General features: G+C 37.7%; 1 protein-coding gene across 10 annotated transcripts in view; it reads left to right on the top strand.

The window, feature by feature from the left end:
• Window positions 1-24,382, top strand: part of pde4ba (phosphodiesterase 4B, cAMP-specific a) — a 331,706-nt gene that overhangs the window by 21,281 nt on the left and 286,043 nt on the right. For 2 of the 10 annotated variants that reach the window (XM_021477157.2, XM_068221993.1), the window contains exon 1: window positions 14,584-14,975. The exons of the other annotated variants lie outside the window; for them this stretch is intronic. The gene's annotated coding sequence lies outside the window, so the exon portion shown is untranslated. Of the gene's footprint in view, window positions 1-14,583; window positions 14,976-24,382 lie in introns of those variants that run through there. 10 annotated transcript variants of the gene reach the window in all.

The following is a 24,382-nucleotide window of genomic DNA, read 5'->3' as shown; positions in this document are numbered from 1 at the left end:
TGCTGAAAGTGCTTTGAGAGCTTTATGTTTGTCCAGTGTACACGATGCACAATTTTGCACTGCAAAAGTCCATTTGTTATATACTCTTTATTGGCAATAACAGAGGTCAAATATTTTCTGTAAGCGATCACAAGGTTCTCACACACTGTTGCTGGTATTTTGGCCCATTTCTCTATGCAGATCTCCTTTAGAGCAGTGATGTTTTGGGCAACAGACTTTCAACTTTCTCTAAAGACTTTTTATAGGGGTGAGATCTGGACACTGACTAGGCCAAACCAGAACCTTTAAATGCTTCTTGCGAAGGCACTCTTTAGTTACCTGGGTGGTGTGTTTGAGATCATTGTCATACTGAAAGATGCAGCCATGTTTCATCCTCAATGCCCTGCCGATGGAAGGAGCTTTTCACTCAAAATCTAACATTACATGTCCTCATTCATTCTTTTCTTTACATGAATCAGCCCCAAAGGAAGGTGTTTCCACACCCTTGCTTCACAGTCAATATGGTGTTCTTTGAATGCAACTCAGCATTCTTTCTCATCCAAACACAACAAGTTGAGCTTTTACCAAAAAGTTCTATTTTGCTTCCATCGAACCATATGACATTCACATAATCCACTTTTGGATCATCCAAATGCTCTCTAGCAATATTCACAGGGCCTTGACATGTACTGGCTGAAGCAGGGGGACATGTCTGGCACTTCAAAATAAAATAATGCTCCGTCAACTCTTAGTAAGTCAAGTTTGCTATTAGTTCGCCATACAACTATTAACCAAGGCTTTGCAATTAATCGAAATTCGGTTTCGATTCCAGCCTCCATGATTTTGAGAAACAATAATCTGTATAAAACAGTTAAATTGCGTCACACACCTCTCTGAATTTCTCTACATTAATACCTCCTCAAAGCCCGAATGCAGTAAAGTCATGTGAACTGACTTTTGCAGCATGGGACGGGATTATTATTTGTATTATTAAGTGTTTATTTTATATTATTAAGTATTTTATTAATGTTTTTTTTTAAGTTTGTGCTGTTTAATGCAGCTTTAGGAATGCATGTCTCCACCAATCTCAAGAGTAAATCTACGCCCTTGTGGCTGAGTAAATACTTATTTGCCCCACTCTTTATGATGATGTTTGTTATTAGTTGAGTACATCATGTCCTGTTTTTCATCCTATTGAATTCATCTTTCAGTCAAATCACACCAGAGTTCCTATAAAAGAGAACCAAGACCTGGCTTTTCTTGGGTCTCTGTCTGTGTTTTCATATGGCAGTGCTTACATTTATAGAAATGAACCACACTAACATTATAACATCATTTTTACTGACCAAAACCCACTACGACATACCCTCACTTGTTTTTAGGTCAAGCCTTTTATATGTTCACATGTATGTTTTCCTTTCAAACAACATATTTAGCAGCAAAGGAAGTGGGATTACTCAGTCAGGTGTATAAATAAGTTTCATATAACCGCATCATATACGTTATGCCTAGTTTGCCTCTCAAAGTGTAATTCTACAGCTCGAAATAAATGCTCCTTAAGCATCGCCTGGTGCACATTTGAATATGTAAATGATAGTAGGACTAAATGGAGACTGTTGTACGCTGATGTAAGAGTGATGAGTCATGCCTCGGGTCGAGCGAGCAGTTGTTGCGGTGACGGCCTCTGATTTGGGTGGGAAGCTGCAGTGTGGCTGCTCACGCCTCTTCCATTAGATGAGTAACACCACCCCACTGAGTGAATAGTACTGATTCTCTGTAGGACTGTTGCAGCCAGTGCCAAGAAGCTCTGCTGAAGTAAACCTACAGTCATCGGCAGTGCAGTCTGCAGAGTTCAAATCCAAAACGGAGAGGGAGAGGATTTAATAAAAGGACAGTGAAGGTCAGATTCAGTGCATTAGGCTAGTGTGTGGGTGGGTGCGTGGGTCACGTTGTGGGGACCAAATGCCAACTGTGCCCTCAAGGGAATTGGTTTAAAGAGAAAGTTACTCAAAAATGTTAGAATCCTGTTACTTAATTTATATAACCTGTAATGAACCTTATTGACATTTATGCCTGTTAGAGAAACACCACACACAATGTACGGTTCAAAAGAGAAATGCTTTATTTATTCTAAGAACAGGAGCTAATAAGATGCGGGTATCAGGGCGAGAGATATAGGTCAAAGGCTACACGCGATTGACATCCCCACTTCTTTAGACACGGTGAGTTAAACAAACTACTGCAACAGTGTTTCAAATAGCACCCCACACCTCAATCTACACTGCACACAAAATTAAGGCGCATCCTCTATAATCATATATCCCCCCCGCACCCGCCTCCCGTACTAATACTTTTCACGCACATAACAAATCACACTCTACATACACAGACAAACACAAATAAAGGTTTAAAAAGACTTCCCTTCACACCGCCTTCTAGACCCAGCCAAGGAGGAAGGCACCAGCGTTATCACACAGAGCCGAATAGGGCTCCTTTCTCATTATATGCTCCGTCCGTCCGCAGCTTGGAGGCGTGGCCAGGATAATCAGTTCATTCATAAAAGAAGGAGAAGTCGGGGCTGGACTCCATGATTCGCTCCCAACACCCGACTGCATCATGAGCGAGGCTTAAACCGAGGTAGTGGGCAGCTAAACATTTAATATCCCCCCCTAACTTGACTATCTCCCATAGACAGCCCTATCTAACTACCTATCTTCATCTCCGGAGGGCATATTGCCCCCACAACTCACCACCTCAGAGTTTTTGTTTCTTTCCCGCACGCCTCTTTTAAAGAGTCTCATCAGAAGCGGTTCACAGGTGAATCCACTCATGTAAGTCACATGGTCCTCGATCTTAACATTCCACAAACCTGTAGAAATATTTGAAGGCAAAATAGATTCTAGACGCATGGCCAATAATTTGGATAAAATTATAAAATCAATATTTGTCACGATTACCAGTGATCGTACTTCATAAGAGCGCAGGACTTCATTCACAATAACCATGGACTACAAATCTGCCATTTCTGGACTACATTTTCATACATGCACACCATTCAGTTTGCCGAGACTTGTTTACTGTAAGTAGCACTACAACGTGTTTCCTAGTCTTGTTATCTTGTGTACCGATCGTTAGCCTTGTTAGCCTCCTTATCTTAGTCTGCCGCGAGCCTTCTGACCACTCGCCTGATCCTATGACAACGATTCAGGACGTCTCTTGTATATCTGTTTGCACCTGTGCTGACCTTTGCTTGCCTGACTTTGAATAAACCTGCATGTGGATCCAAACTTGTGCTGTTAGTGTCACTCCCCGTGGTTATAATATTAAGCAAACTCATAGGATGATATGAAGAGCAGTCTAAGGGATTTAAAAAAAATCTTTTTAGATCAATCTCTTTGATCTTAAAAAAAGATTTTAAAAAAATCCCTTTGACTGATTTATTGTTTGTGGGAGTTTTGATGATTTAAATGATTCATTGTACATATCTAATAATAGGGGGCCCAATTTATTGAAAATGCTTTTATAAAATTCCACTGGAAATCCGTCTGGTCCAGGACATTTGCCACCTTGCATAAATGAAACAGATTTAGCAATTTCCTCTATAGTCAGGTGTAATTTCAGCTGATCAGCCAATTTGGAATCAACTGTGGGAATACTAAAGGAACTAAAAAAATTATCAATGTTTGAGAGGTTAGCAGTTTGCTCAGATGCATAAAGAGAAGTATAATATTCCTTAAAATGATTATTAATTAGTTTGGGATCTGTTGTTTTGGCTAAAGGTGTTTTAATCTGGGGGATAAAATGGGAGAATTTTCCTGCCCCAGTTGGAGTGCTAATAACCTAATTGCTTTATCCCCCTCTTCATATTGCCTAGATCTAGTTCTGAGAAGTAAATTCTCCATGTAACTTGTTGAGAGAATACTCAGCTTGTAATAATTGACGTTCCTTAAAAATGTCAGAGGATGGCGTAGCAGCGTATATATTATCTAATTGAGTTATTTTCTCTGTTATCTCAGAATACCACTTTTTATTTAACTTTATCTTATGAGCAGTATATGAAATAATTTCACCTCCAAGAAATGCCTTCAGAGCCTACCAAAGAAGAGATGCAGATATCTCAGGACTGCTATTTGTGAATATGAAAAAATCTATTTGATTAGAAATAAATTTCACAAATCTATGATTTGATAACCTTCGAGTATATAATCGCCACAGTGGGCGTGTGCCATACAGCCCTTCAAAGTAGATATTCTTAGTAATAAGTGGTGCATGGTCCGATATTACAGTAGCCTTATAGTCACATGATTTGACAGATGGGATGAGTCTGTTATCTATGAAAAAATAATCAATGCATGTAAATGTTTGGTGGATATGGGGGAAATAAAAGAAAATGCTTTACCAGATGGATTTAAAAAACGCAAAGGGTCGAAAACTGATAGTTCTTCCATGCAGGACTGAATAACGCATGCAGATTTTGTGGGTGTACTACGTTTGAGGGAAGAGCAATCAAGGTCAGGATTAAGCCAACAATTAAAGTCCCCTCCTAAAACAATAAAATATGAGGAAGTGTCTGGCAGAGAAAATAAGTGCCTAAAGAAATTGTCATAATCCCAATTAGGGGCGTAAATGGTAACCAATAGAAGTGCAATATTACCAATTCTTCCAGATACTATGACAAATCTGCCATTTGGATCTTTTTTAACATCTGAACATATGAAGGGCACTGATTTGTATATTAGGATTGCTGTCCCTCTAGCTTTGCCCTGAAATGTGGAATGATAAACCTGGCCAACCCATCTTTTTTTTTTTTTTTTTTTAACTGATGGTCTTTATTTGTAAGATGAGTCTCTTTGAGATAAACATTGTGTGCCCCTAAGTTGTGAAGGTGAGGCAACACCTTACTACGTTTCACTGGCTCATTTACCCCTTTGCAATTCCAACTAACAAATCTTGAGTTGTTACCTACTAGTTGACAGCTATTCTTAGATTGTGACATCTCTAAAGTAGAAGTATTAAAACAAGAGTACAAATAATAAAAAAACATCTCACAAAACATTGTGTATGGTTGGTACAAAAATAATAATAATGATAAAATAACCCCCCCACCCCACCTCAGCGTCTCCCCAAACAAGACACAAAGTTAACCCTTCCCATAACAACTTTCAAACAACACACTGTGGCAACACTGACGCTAACTAATAAAACTCACGTCATGTTGCTTCGGAGAAAGTAGCATTTATAAAGTATAAGTGAATAACAAACAAAACAGCAATAATTAAATTGTATTAAGTCCTATTTAGAAACATCGAACAGTTCAATAGAACAGTAGACATGCTATAGCGTTGAGTTGAGCTGTACTGTAGCTCCTAAATAAGGACGTATAGGCAGTCACACAGTAATTGGCCAGTATCATAATTTTTTTTTTTTTACGTCTGTCCATTTTATTCAGGCCAAAATTTGTCCCATTTGTAACGTTAACCTAGATGTCATTAACGTTACCTGAAGCAGTAGGCTTCATGTTTTTGCGAACGAAGTCCAGCGCGACAGATGAATCCATAAACTTGTGTGAGGCTCCATTGGGCAGCGTGATCCTCAGCAACGCAGGAAAGAGGAAGCCAAACTTGACTTCAGGAGACGAATGGAGCATACGTTTCTAACAAGGGTTTATCCTGAAGTAAGGAGATCTACTGTAAAAGTTGGACCACTTATTCAGTAGTACGCGAACCCTCGCTGCCCTCAGGAAGACCCACCAGACGAAGATTATTTCTCCTAGAGTGCCCCTCCAAATCTTGGCACTTGGCGTCCAGATGTGTTACTCGATCACTGAGCGAAGTTATTAGTTTTTCGAGTTCCATCATACGGTCATTATGATCTGACAAAGCCTTCCAATTCTTTTACAGTGCTAGTGTTGACTTTGACCATCTGTTGCAAAGGCTCCAGTCAACCTTTGATGCCTGTTCGCACTGTAGTGATCTTAGAGAGTAAATCAGTAGATAATAAGTCTTCTGACAAGATTTTCTGACAAATCTCATTTTTGACAGAGTCCAACAATGTCTGAAGACAAGTGACTTTACTGGGTGAGTTTTCTCCGGAGTGTACACTAACCAAGGGCTCGTTAATATTGCCTGAGAGGAGCGGGGCTTTATCGCGGGCTCCTTTACCATCAGTTTTGGATCGAGACAACGTCATGTTTACAGCTTATAAAAAATGCAAGAGTAGCCTCCATGTTTAGGGCGCTAGTTTTAAGTAATGGAACAACAAAAAGTTTGTTGTGCTGTTTAATGCATGATTAAATCTGTTACCTTCTCCAGGAACGATTGAAAACACGTCCTACATTCTCACTGCACGATAGCTCAATAATATTTAGATCTGGTGACTGTACAGGCCATGTGAGATGTTCAACTTCACTTTCATGTTCAACCCACCCTGTCACCAGTTTTGCTGTATGTATTGGTGCATTATCATCCTAACACATGGTACCGCCTTCAGGAAACAATGTTTGAACCATTGAGTGTACACTGTCCTCCAGAATGGTTCTGTAGTTCATGACAGTGATGCGACCATCTAGCATAAGTATTAAGCCTAGGGAATGTCATGATATTGCAGCCCAAACCTTCGCTGATCCACCCCCATGTTTCATTCTGGACATGCAGCAGTCTTGGTGATCCTGTACGCTTCTTCTGGGCTTCTCCACATTATAACTCTCTCGAATGTGGGAAAAGCAGTAAAGGTGGACTCATCAGAGAACATTGTTTCATATTGTTTCACATGTTTCACATTGTCCACAGCCCAAGATTTTCGCTGCTGGCACCATTGAAACTGACGTTTAGCATTTGCAGGAGTGACCAAAGGTTTGGCTATATCCGCCTGGCCATGTATATTGACATGTGGAGCTACCGACAGAACAGTTTAAATGGAAACAGGAGAATGGAGGTGCACATTTAATTCTGCAGTGAGTTGGGAAGCTGTATTTTGTTTTTTGAATACAATCGGGGTTAGTACCTGGACAACCTTTTTAGAGAGCTTTCTCTTGCATCCACAGTTACTCCTGATGGATGCGATTCATCCTTCGTCGTGGTATGCTGACGTTATCCTGGATACTGTGGCTCTTCATACATTATAAAGACTTGCTGTCTTAATTACAAATGTGCCAGCCAGAAGCACACAAACAATTTGTCCTCTATTTAACTCACCCATAATGTTGTGTGCATTACAATATTTTAAGCAAAACTGTGCTATTACTCTGCTAATTTAACCTCCACACTCTGCTCTTACTGGTGGAATGTGCAATCAATGAAGATTGGCCAACAGGCTGGTCAAATTTAGCCATGAAAACTTGAAAACCAACATTAAATTGGCCAGTGTTTCAGTTTCATTGTCCAAATCCTATCTTAAATGACTGAAAAATATGGAATGCCACATTTGGCTATTTAAATCTGTGTGTATGTTTTAAAACAGTTTTCAAAAAAAAGTTCTGTATTTTTCAGATTTTTAAAATATATTTAATTTTATTGTTACTGTTCAGAAAGAATAAGTCAGTATTTTCATGAGACATTTGCTCCATCACAACAAATCTGTAAACACATGTAAAAACACATCTTGATTTCTAATCTAAACAAGGCCTCTGCGGGGGTGATTAATCGCTAAGCTAATTGCTGGGTGGTTACTAATGAGAAGACTGTGCTGGTGTTACAGTGTGTGTAATTGTGTCCTAAGGGACCCCGATATCCTCATGCTCTGTCTAGAGTTAATGTGATGTGTCTGAGAAATCGAATGCCGTCTTATTTGTCAAGCTCTATCTGTCTACATGGTGTCACTGAGCCACAGGGTAAAAAGATTTCTCAGTAACAGTAAAATATTTTTTTGAAATCTAGATGGACCACACCAGCATAACGTTAACAGTACCACTAGCTATATTTCGCATTTTGGAATATTGCATAAAAATGCTTGAAGGAAACCCCAAGATGTGCATTCATTTTGAAAATGCACATTAAACATGTGCCCATTTAAGTAGGATAAACTTTTTATCTGATCAGAGAAAATGCGCAAAAACTATGACGTTAACACATTCAATAAATAAATTTCATTATGTACATCAAAAAATGTATGCAAAATTTATTAGAAGAGACCATGTGATAACAATAATGGGTGCAATGAGATGCCATTAATGGAAAAACCAGACAGACCACACTTTTTAAACATAAGAAATGTTGTTTTGGTCATTCTAAAATGCCTTAGCTAAAGGCTGTCATCAAATTGGTTCTGTAAATTTTCCTCCCAGAACTGTCTTGAACGACTGCACTTCCAAATAGGGGTCTTGCGTCTCCAAAAGCTTTTTAAATATTAGTTTATTGTATAAGCAAAAATGCTCATCGTGGCTTCTCCAAATGCAACAAACTCTTTCATTCATTTTCCTTTGGCTTAGTCCCTGATTTATCAGGTGGAGCTACAGCGGAATGATTCACCAACAAATAATATTTTGGTTATATTGAAACAACGAAAATAGATAAGGTGTTTGTTTTAATGGCACAAACCAGCACAAATCCAACACAAACAAATGAAACCAGTTTTGTGTGATTTAGAGGAAATGGGGTACAGAGCGACACCATGGCTCCCGAAATATTTTGATTAGGCAATAACTAAACAATAAAAAAAGAGACAATGTTTATTTTAACGGCGCAAACCAGCACAAATCCAACTCAAACAAATGACACCAGTTTTGTGTGATTTACAGGAAATGGGGTACAGAGTGACATCATGGCTCCCGAAATATTTTGATTAGGCAAAAACTAAACAATAAAAATAGATACAGTGTCTGGTTTAATGGCAAAGACCAGGACAAATCCAGCACAAACAAATGACACCAGTTTTGTGTGATTTAGAGCAAATGGTGTACAGAGCGACATCATGGCTCCCGAAATATTTTGATTAGGCAATAACTAAACAATAAAAAAAGAGACATGTTTATTTTAAAGGCACAAATCCAGCACAAACAAATTACACCAGTTTTGTGCAATTTAGACAACCTGTGGTGGAGAGTGACGTCATGACTCATAAAATACTTTAATTATATCTAAACAACGAAAATAGATAAAGTGTTTGTTTTAATGGCACCAACCAACTTAAATCTGGCTCAAACGAATGACAACAATTTGGTGCGATTTATAGGAAATGAGGTGGAGAGTGACATTATGGCTCCCGAAATATTTAGCTTATGTCTAAATGAGAAAAAACAGATAGTGTGTTTGTTTTAACGGCACAAATCAGCACAAATCGAGTGATTTGAGCAACATGGGGTGGAAAATGACGTCACATGATCAAAAAACAATGCTTAATATCTTTGACCCAAACCAGCACAAATGTTTGCTTTCGCAGCACAAATCAGCACAAGCGAATGGCATAGTTTTTTGGGGATTATTTGTTTTTATGAAGTGCCAACTTAACAGAGGGACAACTATGGTATATGTTTTACGCAGTGGATGCCCTTTCAGCTGGGAAAGCAGCAAACTCCATTTTTATTTTTGATATTTGGTGCCAGTTTCTCAGGAAGGGAGGATTTTGTTCTCTTTGAATCATCGGATGGGAACGCTGCTTTATTCACAAATATTTTATGCAATATTCCAGTTCTGCCCTTAAGTTTAATTCACATCTTTAGATAAATACATGGCTAGCGAAGCATTGTTCGCATTGCAACTAGTGTGGTAAAATCGATGTCTCAGAGAAATATGTGGAGAAAAAAAAATCTTGAGCATACCGAACATCTGTGAGTGGGTTTTGTCATCTAGTTCTGAATGAATGTCTGTATAGTGCATATGTGAAATGCTTCTGTCATTCTAACACAGAATGGCAGATGGTCTTGTTTCTTAATCATGGTCATGGTGCTTAAGCACTAAATCCTCGCTGGAACAATGCAACCAGACTTTAGCTTTAGTTTTCGCCTGACCACCTCAAACACTCGCTTTTACTGACACATTCACTTGTCCCAATCTCTTGAGCAGGCACCCAGGGCTCGTCTTCATCAGCTGTTATTGAGGGTTTTCAGCCATCAGTCGCCTCTAAGAGTCTATAATCAATGCTTCCTGCTAAGTAGAGTAACTCCAAATGCGATTATGAAAGTGATCGGTTAAAATAGATTATAAACGTTCATCAGAATGCTTTAATCGTCTTGCAATTACTGTGTGATTTCAAAGTCTGGATGATGTCCTTAGTGTCCTGTCTGGCATATTAAAAACTCATAAATGAAACTCTAACGCATAACCTTGCATAATTGTAGAACTAGATTCATAATCATTCAGCTGTTCATTCATTTCAATCATCAGCAATGAATAGAAATGATTTCATCTGTATTCAGCTGGATATCACTGAGTGGTAGATATTCACATCCATTTATGTATCTGAAATTGCATGGAGTGGTTTAGGAGGACATAAATGGAGAGTCAATGCAAAAATAAAAGCTTGCTGGTAATTTACTCACCCTCAGGCCATCCAGGATATTACTTGTTTCTTCAGTAGGACATTGAAGAAGATTTTTTAGAAATAACCGTATACAAAATGATCGTTCTGTGTAAGAAACTGAACATTATTATTAGGGCTGCACATTATATCATTTCAGCATCGATACCGCAATGGGTGTGTCTGTAATAGTCACATTGCAGGATCTGCAATGTTGAGTTGGGATTATAGTTGATCAGCACAACATTTGAGAATACATGAGACTTGTGGAGTCATTACAAAGTATAACCATAACAGAGTGAATATTTATCCTTTGCGTGTGTTTTAAAAGCATTTGAAAAATTTTTTAAAGCATTCGGGCACAAAGATGTAAACTGTTTATTTTTCATTGCATTAATAAATAAAATGTATTTTTTTTAAATAATTGTTTTGTGTATGATTTTCTGTTCGGAACAAATGAAACAAATCACATCAAATGCAGCATTAGTAACTTTAATGACAAATAATCTTTGTAAAATTATTCTTCATTTAAGTTACAAGTGTTGTATTTTAGTTATTATTAATGCTATGAAGACTATACAGTGTTATTTTACATTTCATCATTCAATTTTTGTACCTGAATACTGGCTCTGGAAACCATAAAGTCAACGTTTCTTTAACTTTTCTTTGCTAAATTGTAATAATTCTTGCTTGCGATTCGTTTATTATTATTTATACATGGTTTACACCCTTACAAAATCCCCTCAAACTATTTAGATTGTGAATTCCCCAGAAAAAGCTATTTAAGTCATCTGGTGAAATTGTATTCATATTGAAATATATAATTGAAGAAAAACTAAATATCGCAATGTCAGATTTTTCAATATCATGCAGCTCTAATTATTACCCTTAAACTTAGCAAACAATCCTGAGTGAATTCCAGACAATATGGAGCATGAGCTTCCAGATGCACATAATGATGTCTTTATGGGTGACACATGACCTCTCTCTACATTGGAAACATACAGCACCAGATCATGTGTGAGGCCTTGCACATGCCATTAGCTTTGATTGGATATATGGTTTTTTGACTTTCCAGGTAATCACTGACATTCATTTTCTGAATCACTAAGGACCATGGTGTTAAAAATCTTCTTCAATGTTCTACCGCAGAAAAATCACTTAAATTGTAGATGGCCTGGTGGTGAAAGAATTTAAAGCAAAATGTTGGGAGAAGGGTGGTATGGTGGCACAGTGGGTAGCACTGTCGCCTCACAGCAAGAAGGTCACTGGTTTGAGCCTCGGCGGGGGTCAGCTGGCATTGCTGTGTGGAAATTGCATGTCTAAAGACATGTGATATAGGTGAATTGGGTAAACCAAATTGTCCGTAGTGTACTGTATGTCTGTAAATGGGAGTGTATGGGTGTTTCCCAATGATGGGTTGCAGCTGGAAGAGCATGCGCTGCGTAAAACATATGCTGGATAAGTTGGCGGTTCATTCTGCTGTGGCTACCCCAGATTAATAAAAGGACTAAGCCTAAAAGAAAATGAATGAATGTTGGAAGAATTAATGGAATTAATGAACTTAACAGACATTTACTGGACAACAAACAATGCATAAAGTGGAGGCTTTCACTAGTGTGGTCAAGTTATTTTATTAATCGATAAAACTTACATTAGTTTTGTCAGCTTAACAGTTTGCTGTTAACAGCTAGCTTAACTGTTTAGTTTGCAGTTTTAAGCCTTATTATCATTAATTAATTCATTTATTAATTCATCAGGAGATACCACAGCAGAATGAACCGCCAATTTATCTAGCAACCCAGTACTGGGAAACACCCATACACTCTCACATTCACACTTATACACTACGGCCAATTTAGTTCGTTTTTTTATTTAGTTTCAGTTGATCTGTAGCGCATGTCCTGGGATGGTGGGGGAAACTGGAGCACCCGGAGAAAACCCACACCAACACGGGAAGAACATGCAAACTCTACACAGAGATGCCGTCTGATCCAGCCTGGATACAAACCATTCACCTTCTTTCTGTGATGCGACAGTGCTAACCACTGAGCCACCGTGTTGCCACCTTGTAATCAATGCAAAAAAAAAGATGTATAATTTAATGACAGTTATAAGACGGATGGACTTTAAAACGGTACCAGTGAGAATTAATATCCTCTGTTAAAATGACCCTTGTCATTTGGTTCCACCAGTGTGGCAAGAGGGATCCCTAATGTGTGTCTCTCAGAATGACAACTGCCTTTTAATTTTGTTAGGCATTTCAAAATATTGGATTTTGTGATGTCCACAGCTGGGTTCAAAAGACTTTATTTTCAGTGTACAAATTGCAAAAACTGATACAGCTTCTCTATATCATGTGGTGCATTGTTCTCTATTTGACCACTGTGTGCTTGAACATATTTAACAGCGTGTCCATTTCTGAAAAGTTGATTCATTCCAGCCCTTGGAAACATTCACATGATTTTTTAGTATCAACTAAAGCTAGTTGTCACATGGGGAAGTGAATCACAAGAACTGTCTCAGTTCTTGCATCTTAGCATCGGTTAGAAATGTCATTTTCATAAATAATAATAAAAAATATTCTTACATTAACATCTCTGTCAATATTTACAGTTGAAGTCAGAAGTATTAGCCCCCTTGTTTTTTCCCCCAATTTCTGTTTAACAGAGAGATATATTCAACACATTTCGCAACTTATTAGTTTTAATAACTCATTTCTAATTACTGATTTATTTTATCGTTGCCTTGATGACAGTAAATAATATTTTTTTTCAAGACACTTCTATACAGCTTAAAGTGACATTCAAAGACTAAACTAGGTTAATTATTTTAACTAGGCAGGTTAGGGTAATTAGGCAAGTTATTGTATAACGATGGTTTGAAAAAAACATATAGCTTAAAAGGGCTAATAATTTTGACCTTAAAATGGTCATTAAAAATTAAAAACTCATTTTATTCTAGCCAAAATAAATTAAATAATAAAAAATATCAGACATACTGTGAAAATTTCCTTGCTCTGTTCAACATCATTTGGGAAATATTTAAAAAAGAAAAAAAAAATCAAAGGGGGGTTAATAATTCTGACTTCAACTGTATACAGTATGTACACATCTTCTTCAAAAATGTTCAGCCCTAAAAGTGTGACATAGAGCAAGGGCTAAAGATTTACATTTATAATTTATCAAAATAGGTGGCACTGTCGTTTCACAGCAAGAAGGTCGCTGGTTCGAGCTTCGGTTGGGTCAGTGTGCATTTCTGTGTGGAGTTTGCATGTTCTCCCTGTATGCGTGTGGGCTTCCTCCGGGTGCCACATTTTCTCCTACAAGTTTAAAGACATGTATGGTTGGTGAATTGGCTAAGCTAACATTGTCCTTAGTGTATGTGTGTTTCCCAGTGATGGGTTGCAGCTGGAAGGGCATCTCCTGTATAAAACGTGCTGGATAGTTTGTGGTTCATTCCGTTTTGGCGACCCCTGAATAATAAAGAAAATGAATTATTTAACAAAATAATTATATACTGTTGAGTGTTGCGAGGACGTTGAACACTTGTTAAAGAATGCAAAGTTTCATTCTCTTAACAAACTGCATTTTTTTAGAAATATACGCACACCTCCTTGGTCAAAACCAAATGTGTTCAGGGTTAATAACAATTTTTATTTTGTATACCACTATTTGATGTTAAATATTCTTCTTCTTCTTCTTTTTTTTTAAGGGATTGTTTTAAAACTATGCCTCCATCTCTTTTGTGAGTATCCATTGCCACAACAAATCCCATTTTGAGACACCGAAAATCTCTTTAATAGTCTACTATATTCCCTGAGAATGTCAGATAAAAATGTTTAAAATACCTCTTTGCAGCTAAGATTTAAACGTTTGCACCTTTAATAAAATGGACTTCGAGAAACAACCTACCCTAAAAAACATTCACTGTCGTAAAAAAGTGACAACCAGCCTCAGTCTTCACCGCGGCTTTGATCAGGCTACAATAAATGACTCACGCAGCAACGGACAAATGTTCTGTTTGCACCAATGCCTGAAGACGAATATAAAATAAGTGCAGTAAACCGAGCATTCATCCTCCCATCCAGGGACTAAATCACACGCATCCCACGTCTCAGTGTATATAAGCGCTCTCATACTGGAGATCCTCCTCTGCTTTGACAGGCGCTGAACGCTCAGCCTCTAGTACGAAAGCGCGAGCCCGGCGCACGTCAAAACCGCCCGCATCTTTCCAAAGCAAGACCGAAACCGAATCCCAGCATCTTTTTTTGGTTGCTGTCCGAGGGTTCTCGTTTGTGCAGCGAGCTCCTAGACCAGTTCGGACTGTCTAAAAGCGGCTAGTGTTGAAGGACAGAAGAGGAGCTGGTTTCGATAGCGGGACAAAAGATGCTGCTTGGTCTTCAGTGACGGTTCTGGTCCACCTTATGGGTTTTACACACAGAAACACAGCACTGCACTCGTGTTCTTGGTCACGAGTTTAAAACGGGATCCGTTTGTGCTTCTTTTGTCTCCCACGTGCGAAAAAGTGGATCCGAATTTGAGGTGAGAGTCTTGTGCTTGTTCCTGCTTTTGTTCTTTTGTTTACTCTGCTGCGTTTATATATATTTTTTGGCTGGAAGGTTTTGAAATCGGAGTGTGTAATTCTCAGCTGGGATGCTGAGGGACGTCCTGATATACAGTTGCTTTTTTCCTGCTAGATATGATGCATATTAATTACTCAAGTTTACATCATGTTAAAAAAGTATCATTGATTAAATGGGTACTTTTTAGCGTTCTTCTAGCGTGATTATTTTTCCATGGATACAGCTGCGTTACAATGTGGTATTTTTTTAGCCAAGTGTTAGCTCGGATTGAAAAGAGTTAATTCATATACTATAGAATGAATGGCAGCTATGACGCGGGGAGTTAAAGAAAATGATTCTTGACAGAAGCCTTTATTAAAAAAAGAACCATATGCAATTAATTCCACGGGTATTTCGGAGATTTCTTTAAAGAAACATAGCGGAGTTGATTTTTTTTTCCTGTCACAAAGGAGCGCGTTTTCTGAAGTCGGGTTTTCTCCCCTTTCACGATAACTCGGAGCGAGTATGTGTGTGTGTGTGTGTTTGTGTGTGTGTGTGTGACATGGAAAAGCCGGAATGGATTTACAGATGGATTTTTAATGTTGAGATGAATAGTGGAACCTTTAAGTTGATAGAGCAGGTGTAACCTATTCTGCTACAGTATCATGTGCATACCCAGCAAACAATTGTGTTTAAAGAAAGTCTAGTATACATCTAAACTATTCAGCTTGGCCGAAGCAAGGCTGAACTTGGGCTGACAGTCAAAATCTATTCATTTAGGAATAGCTCAAACAGACAGATTAGGCAGACTTTATATGTGTAGTCATCCATTCCTGTTTATTTGATGACTATAGTCTAGTTTTGGCCTATTCTTAGACATCTATTAGATTTTCACTGACAGCCAAAATTTAGCCTTGTTTTAGCCAAGATGACTATGTGTAGACATCTATTAGACATCTATTAGACATCTTTTAAAAACAAAAAAAAAATGCTTTCTGGGTATAGTAGCTCCTGCTGTAAATAAACATGCCTAAATCACATAGAAGCATGCAAATCTGTTGTCTTCTCCTATCTGATAATGTTTTAAAAGACAGCCATACAATATTTGTAAATAGCCCAAACATTCAGTGATACGATTAGTGGTATTGGTTTACCAATATAAAGATGTCTGTTGCCTATTTTACACAACCAGACTCAGTAAGGCTATATTTCTCAAATACAATATTTGAGCTCTCTGAAACGATTTACTTCATTTTGCAATGCGAAAGTAAATTAAACTATATATATTAAACTATGAATATGTATCGTTAGTCATTTGATTGAAACGATCTTGTCACTGTGGCCAGGGGCGGACTTAACCAATAAGTGAGGTAAGCAGCTGCTTAGGGCCCCAGGGAATTGCGTGGCCCAAAGCCAAAAAGCCTATATTAATCATATAGCTCTTTTATGAATTTTCTATCATATGATGTAAAATTTGTCTACAACTGTTGAGACTTAAACATTATTACTTTTTTTTCAAAAGTGGAACGTTCCTTCTGTACTGCACATGCAAATATTAAAATTTGATCACAAACATGGCCAATTAACTGTACATAGTTGGTTTGTGAACTTAAGGTACTTGAACATGCAAATTATTTACCAAAAACCACACACACACACACACACACACACACACACACACACACACACACACACACACACACACACATACCTGGAATTGCGTAGGGCCCGCCAAAGTCCGCCCCTGACTGTGGTACAGATAGTTCACCAGCTAACTTAAAACATAACTCTGAAGCATAACTGCTATTATTTGAAATTAACTTATCATTTATTAATTGTTGAACTGTTGCATAAAACAATATCACTGTCATTTGGATTTGCTTAATATCAGTATGACCTGATGACATGCACTGGCTGAGACATCTGTATTGCACATCCATAACTGTCAACATTGGGATGTGAAAATAATGCCCACCATGAAATCCAAAAAGATTCCCCAAATATGTTCATCTGGAGCTGTTTCATTGTAAATAAACAGTTAAACGGTCAGTCGCATGTTTTATTATTATTATTTACCAAAGAAAAAATACATAGTATACATTAGCAACTAATAAATTAGCAAACCGTTTAGCTTATTAAAATTAATAGCTATTATAAAAAAATAGAATCTAGTTATCAAATCTCATTAATCTTTTCTTCACTGTAAAACTTATACATTCTCATGAAAGAGCATCGAATGAATCTCATTTATTTAGATTTTTCATTTGATTACATTAACTGGTGTCACTTTAAAAATGCACACATCTAGCGTTATGATGAAAGAATTTGATTGCTTTCCTAACTTTTTAGGCTCATTTAGGACAAAATTAGTTTTGTTTAAAAAAAATCCACCAGGATCAACATCTTTAGAAGTTATTATTATTAACTATGTGTATATGTCTGTTCAAACCCAGACTTTCGCTCCTCTTCAAATCGCGTGTACAGAATGCGTTTGGGAAACAGCGTCTACTTTATCACTATGGAGCACGTCAGCTGACAGTCACGCACTACTATATGACTGTTTTGAGGATTGCATAGAAGGGGCGACAGCACCTGTAATGAAAAGGAAGGTAATGTCTCCATTTTTATATTTATTTTAAAGTGTTTTCATGCCTAAATAAAACAAAAGCACGGAACAGACTCACATTTAAGAGCAAGGCGTGTCCCCTGGTCGTTTGGCGATATGGGTTGCGTAAAGGGAGGATCGACTTTTTAATGTTTATTGCCACCCTTCATAGAAAGTTTGAAAATACAGGAGAAATACAGGAAAATACCTTTACGGGATGATAGCGAGATTGAACTGTAAAATACTGAAGATTCCACACCAATATGCACATCAGATGTGACAATTTCAGTTTAAGATAGCAAGTCAAAACATTTATTCCAATCATAAGACAGGCAAAAGTTTACTTCAAGAATGAAGAATGAGTGGTTTTGATTGCAATCAATGTGCATTGCAAAAACGAAAGTATAGCAAAAAATAAAAATAAAGAAAACAAACAGTAGTAAAAACTCTTAATATGAAGCATTTAGACTTTATTGAATCCACAGAATGACAAATGTTTTTCTAAAAGATGCACAAGACACAACCTTTTAGTGAAGCCATAATGTACATTAACTGCAAGGACATGGCATGGTGCTTTTAATCCAGTGTGCAACCCCTTGACAGCCGTGCTGATAATTAGCAGTCTTGTTCATGTGACAGACCATTATAAAACAGAAAAGGACTCTTTTAAAGCATTTTAAGATATTCAGTGCAATCCTCTGTGCTTTATTATTAAGCATGAGCTTTATTATGCAACTAAAGTGCAAGAACATACAGCAAGTGCCAGAGTAAATAGATTTGAAAAGAAGATCACCATTTAGAAACTGCACGCTTGGATAGTTAAATGACTGTTTAACAGGAGGAAAATGACCCTTTCGTATGAAGACATCTAATTAAAATGTATTTTTAAATTTATATACTTATTTCCTAAAGAATTAATCTGATGCACTTGAAATGTTATTCGTTAGATTTGTCTGTTAATCTGTTCTGTGCACATTATCCGACTGTACTCATTTTCATTTTGACTTACTCGTCCATGCAAAATGTTTGTTTACAGTCTGTGTAATTATCCGTGCATTAAAATAGGTGATGATATCAGAAAGAAGTAAGCACTTGCTTAAACAGGAATTTTTTGTTTAAAGTCGTCACTGTTCAGCCAACAACAGCAGACTGAAGTGCTGTCAGCTGGCAAGGCAGAGAGCCTTGGGAAATACCCGTAATATATATCTCCAAACAACCACATTATATTTCCAGCTTTGTTTTCTCTGTTGTAAATTGGTGTGCGGTTTCCAATTATGACCACATTGGGCTGCTTGTGTCTTGAATAACTCTCCTTCAGTCGTCCTTCCATCCTGTGACATGTAGGTCACATACATGCATTGTCGTCAGTGCATTTCAACACAGTAAGTGAGAACATCCGTATTATTGACATATAGGATAGTTACACAACCACTGCTCATAATAAAAAAAGTCATTCGGTTCAGCAGTATTAAAGTAATTTCTCAAGTAGAAATGTAGCAGAATTACCAAATACATTTTGTCAATGCATCTATACAAAGTGTTCCTCAGGGAGCTGTTTTAGATCCAATTTTCAATCACATTCACCATTTAAGATAACTGATACACTCCATATATATATATCCCTCTACATCTTTTCCAAACGTCTATATAAGTGTATATGAGAGAGATCATATGAGATTTAGTTTGCCCTCCTAATGCTACTTGGCCATTCTCCTATTCTAAGGCTTTCCTCGTAATTACATGCCCTGTTGGGACAAGCATGTTTGCTGCCATCATCTCATGGTCAATCAATCAGACCTTGGTTGAACAGATGGACTCTCAGTGACACAGGATAAAAGGTTTGCCTGATGAATTTCATACTGGAATAACACATTCACTGCTTGGCTTGCAGTAATATGTGTATTTTCTTATGTGTGAGTGTGGGGGATTGCCCTCCCACTCAGCTGAATGTGTTTTGTGAGCATGTGCGTCTGTGTATTTGCAACCGACTTGGAGAGTTTGCATGCATTGCCTTCTTGAGCAGATACCCAAGGGCTTTTCTTGTAGTTTGCACTGTGTGCTATGATTCCTCATGTATAATTGTTGGTGCAAAACCTACACGCTACCTCATCTGTTAGATTTCAGCACATGGCAGTTGTCATCAATCTTCCTGATTGTTCGTTTACTTTGGCTAATGAAAACCATACATTTCATTCCTTCAGTCTGTTGTTGGGAGGAAAAAACATCTAGAACGCTTAATAAATCTCTTTATTCTTCAAATACGGATTAGTTTCTTGCTGATTGTATTGCTGTATTGTAGACAGACACAGTTTCATGCCTCAGAGAGTCTTTTATTTGGCCAAAAGGGTAAGTTTGAAGAAAGAAAAACTCCTGAGGGCGGCTTTAAAGGTTTAAACAAAAGTTGGGTATATTGACATCCAATATGCTGGAGAGGAGGGATGCATAGTCGATTAAGAGTAAGAGAGCCAGGTGGTCAGCGGTTAAGTGGCCTCCCAGTTATATTGGGCTGTATTGGACCTCAAGGACAGGCCCTTCATGCACAGTCAGAGTTGGCATTATAGATGCTGCCTTGTGCCGACAGACTGATGAACCTTATGCTGGGTTTGGACTATAAAATAATTTATTCTGTTTTCATACACTGTGTCAAATATAGCATTTTTGACCCCTACATTCATTCTTTTTTTCGTGGACAAGAAAAGGAAAGATTCAGAAAGAAAGTAAACATGCAGGTCTTAGGGTGCTTTAACACTTTGTGTTCTAAACTTGAACCAAACCAGTTCACTTGAACGAATCCATTTGTTGACAGTCCTTTAGCAACCACTGCCTTCAACATGTGCACTGTGTTCATTTTCATTCATTCGTTTATTCATTCATTTAGCTTTGGCTTAGTCCCATTTATCAGGGGTTGCCACAGCTGAATGAACCACCAATCACTCTGGTATACGTTTTAATGTGGCGGATGCTCTTCCAGCTTTAACCTAGAAGTGTTCATTTTGATGATGAATAATGTTTGTCATATTATTTGTTAGACGTTTTTTTCACTGATAGAGACTAGATGAAAACTAAATTAAATCAGTTTTAAATGACAAAAAATGACAGAAATGTACTGACATTATCATTAATGAATAAAGACGAAACAAAAAATGAAGGGAACGATTTGTTAAAAGATCCAGTTATAAAGAATATCCTACTGTATGTGTCAGCGAGGTTTTGTACTGTAGCCTGTACTGATCTACCAGGTAGGACATAAGCAATCATTTACTGCATTTCTGAATAAATGTCCAAAAAATGTCAATATGTGAAGGAGGATAAGAGCAGGTATAAAAAAATTTATTAAGCACAACACACTGCTCCATGAATTTATAATGAGCTTAGAAAATTTAGAGATATGTGTATTGAGTATATTATAATTGAACTAAACTGGTTTGTGTTGGAAATTCAAGATAATTCCATGCGTGTTCAATGAAAAAAGGTCTGGGGAGGGTTTTCTTCAATGCCAAAAGTATTACTAATTTATTAGATACAAATGAATAATTCGATGACAGAGTTCCGGATTACGTTACCCCAATGCAATATAAGAATTACATTCAAGAGGTTCGCAACTAACACACATTTCCTGACTCCAGCATATATACACAACTGATATTAACAGGTTGAGTTTGGTGTATCGCCACATATCAGTCATTCTGCAGTCCTTTGGCACTTGTACCCCAGACATACTTCCTCTTTCTGCAACTCTTCCCTGCATACCAGAACTAAACAATTGCATGTATCTTTAATATATTTCACAACTTCTACAAGCATCATGACAACTTGTGACATAACTAGACTTTGTATTAAACAAAAGCCTCCATAGTTATTCTGCTATTTCCATCTTGTCAGCATGTTCCTTCTAAAAGTATGCAGCACAGTAGAAAAGAGGAAGTGTGTCAGGTCAATATGGGATCTCATACATAAGAGAAAGATTGATTAATCTGTTGTTAGTCTAAAACATTTTTTATAATAAAAAATAAAGACACAAAAGTAATAAAAATAAATTCCTTTTTTCCCACATTAGATATTAGTCAAGTAAATCTAGAGTAGATTGTGGTTTATTTATAAACTAATTTCAAGAGGATCACGTGCTTATGTTTGAACTCTGCTGGTATTGCATCAGCTCCATATATTGCACCACTAAGAAGAATGCTGACACACTATAAAAAACTAAAGTTTTCCATTCAAGTCTTCTTGATCTTGAAGAATCCCCCTTTCCACCCCTACTCCCCCTTTCTCTGATAGGGTGGCAGGGTGGCCCAGAGGTCATCACTGTTGCCTCACAGTAAGTACGCAGCTGGTTCCCTCACCAGGCCGGTCGGCGTTTCTGTGTAGAGTTTGCATGTTCTCCTCGTGTTCGCATGGGTTTCCATTGGGTTTTCCCGGTTTCCTCTCACCATCCAAAGACATAATTTACATTTTAAAGTAAATTAACTACTGCAAAATAGCATTTTAAAGAGCCAATATTATACATGAAATAGGGTCATATCTTGGTTGTAAGGATCTCCAACAATAGTCTAATATGCATGCAAGGTCAAAAAACACTTTCATGGTCTTATAATCTGCATTTATTTTTACCTAATTATTCCAGCGACTCCCGTATGAATCGTCCAGTGATTCATTTGTTCCCAAACCCCTCCTTAGCGCGAAGTTAATCTGCTGCCAGTGGGTCAATGTAAATACAGACTATGGACTTTAAAATACAGACGACTAACTATTTTATTGAGCAAAAACTCCAAAAACTGTTGAGGTGATCTTCTATCTCACTCTGCTCTTTTCACACACACACACACACACACACACACACACACACACACACACACACACACACACACACACACACGCACACACACACACACACCTCCGGACAACAGCGCGTGCACACGCACACACACACGCACACACGCACACACGCACACACACACACACACACACACACACACACACACACACACACACTACCCTCCTCCACGGAGCTCCGTAAACAAAGCAGCACGCGTCACGTTTTTAACGTGGCTTTGCACCCGATATGAGAATATAGCGAGTTAACCTCATACAGTACACAAGTAACAAATCACAACTAAATACATTTGCAAGCTAGATTAAACAAGGCAACAACTTTAATCGCACATACTTACACTTGAGAAATGGAGGAAGAAACCCATCCTGACATGTCCATCAGTAAGTTACTCTTTACTGATCCTTCCTTTAACAAACGCCGAGGAAGTATTCTTTGTAGCATGTAGTTTGCAGAAGTTTCCAGTAGTTTCCAACTGCTTGGCTATACTGCTGAGGTTTCATCTTTGGGTAGAGACTCAATAATATCCATCTGCAGTGTGACTTCAATCGACCGGCATGTTTGTGTGTGTGTGTGTGTGGGTATGTGTGTCTGGATTAGAGGGCGGGGCCGCAGGTTTCAAATCTCCCGGGTTTGCGCGTGCATGTGAATAACTTGGTTTCGTTAGTACGTCATGGCGAAAAACCTAATGACTCGTTATCAAGGCGACTCATTTGAAGCAATATGAGTCGACTCTTTTATAGATGAATCAACAGTTTTAAACACTGTACTCTTACAGATTTAAGCCTTAGCTGGATACTTCACTTCACTTAGAGCTGTGTTACACACTACATGGAAGGGCATTTTCAAAAACCCATAATAAGGGCTCTTTAAGACAACTCTTAGCCAGATATATCTCAGCATGTTCACAACCAGGGAAGTTATCAAAACTCTCAAATGGGAGGGAGCCCTGGGCTCGAGGACATTCTGAGCTCAAGGCTCTCTCCCAGGACAGCATGCCAAATACGCTTTATTATCAATCATCAGCTAAGTGTGAACTCTTGAAAAACAAGACTAAAACTACAATGAATTGAAAAAAAAAAACTACAACGAAGACTAAAATATGACTAAAACTGAATTCTAAAAAATCTCAAAACGAATATTGCAGTACATAAAGTTATAAATGTAAATGTTATCCAGCTGCATCTGTGCTTCCTTCTCAAAGTGTATAGGTTCACCAATCAAATGTGTTTTGGTTTGTTTCGATCAGATAAATCAGTGTGGTGTGAAAAGCATCAAACCAAATTAATCGAACCATAAGTGTAAAAGCACCCTAGCTGTGAAGACCTTGTGAATTGTCCCAGATGTGGCGTTGGTTGTTGTCTATCATGACACTATAAAACAACTGATTTATGAATTTTTCATCTTGTGTAAATGAATTGTCCCAAAATTTGGATAATAATGTGTAGTCTGTACATAGCAATACATATTTCACTGGCAGCTTTCTGGAGATTGCCACTAAAAGTCCATTATTTGAGGCAAATTATTGCTCATTTACAAGAGTGAAGATGAGCTAGTGAAAATAGAATCATCAAACATGTATTCAGAGAGTAGTGCTGATGCATTGCTAACGCTCAAGAAATATTTAGCAAATAGTAAATATACATAACACCCTTCTCCAAAAAACAAAAGCAATTAGTAGTTTGTGCAAGCAGCACATTATGACCTGCTGTATAGCTATGTTGTACAGTTAAACAACCTTTAGCTAGTGTAAAAATGATGTCACTGTTTTGCTGCATGTGTTGTTATGAAGTTATGTATAACTAGCATTACAAATCAAAACGCAGGTTCATTAAAACCAAATGTGTTAATCCCTTACCCAATATTTTCTTTCTGTTTTCTAAATGACCAAATAAAAGCTAGGGCAATTTCAGTCATCCCCAAAGCCATTTTATCATACATATTCTTCTGT

The sequence above is a fragment of the Danio rerio genome, chromosome 6, assembly GCF_049306965.1.
Source record: "Danio rerio strain Tuebingen ecotype United States chromosome 6, GRCz12tu, whole genome shotgun sequence".
Classification (NCBI taxonomy): Eukaryota; Metazoa; Chordata; class Actinopteri; order Cypriniformes; family Danionidae; genus Danio; species Danio rerio.
This window is presented reverse-complemented; position numbering and strand designations above follow the sequence as displayed.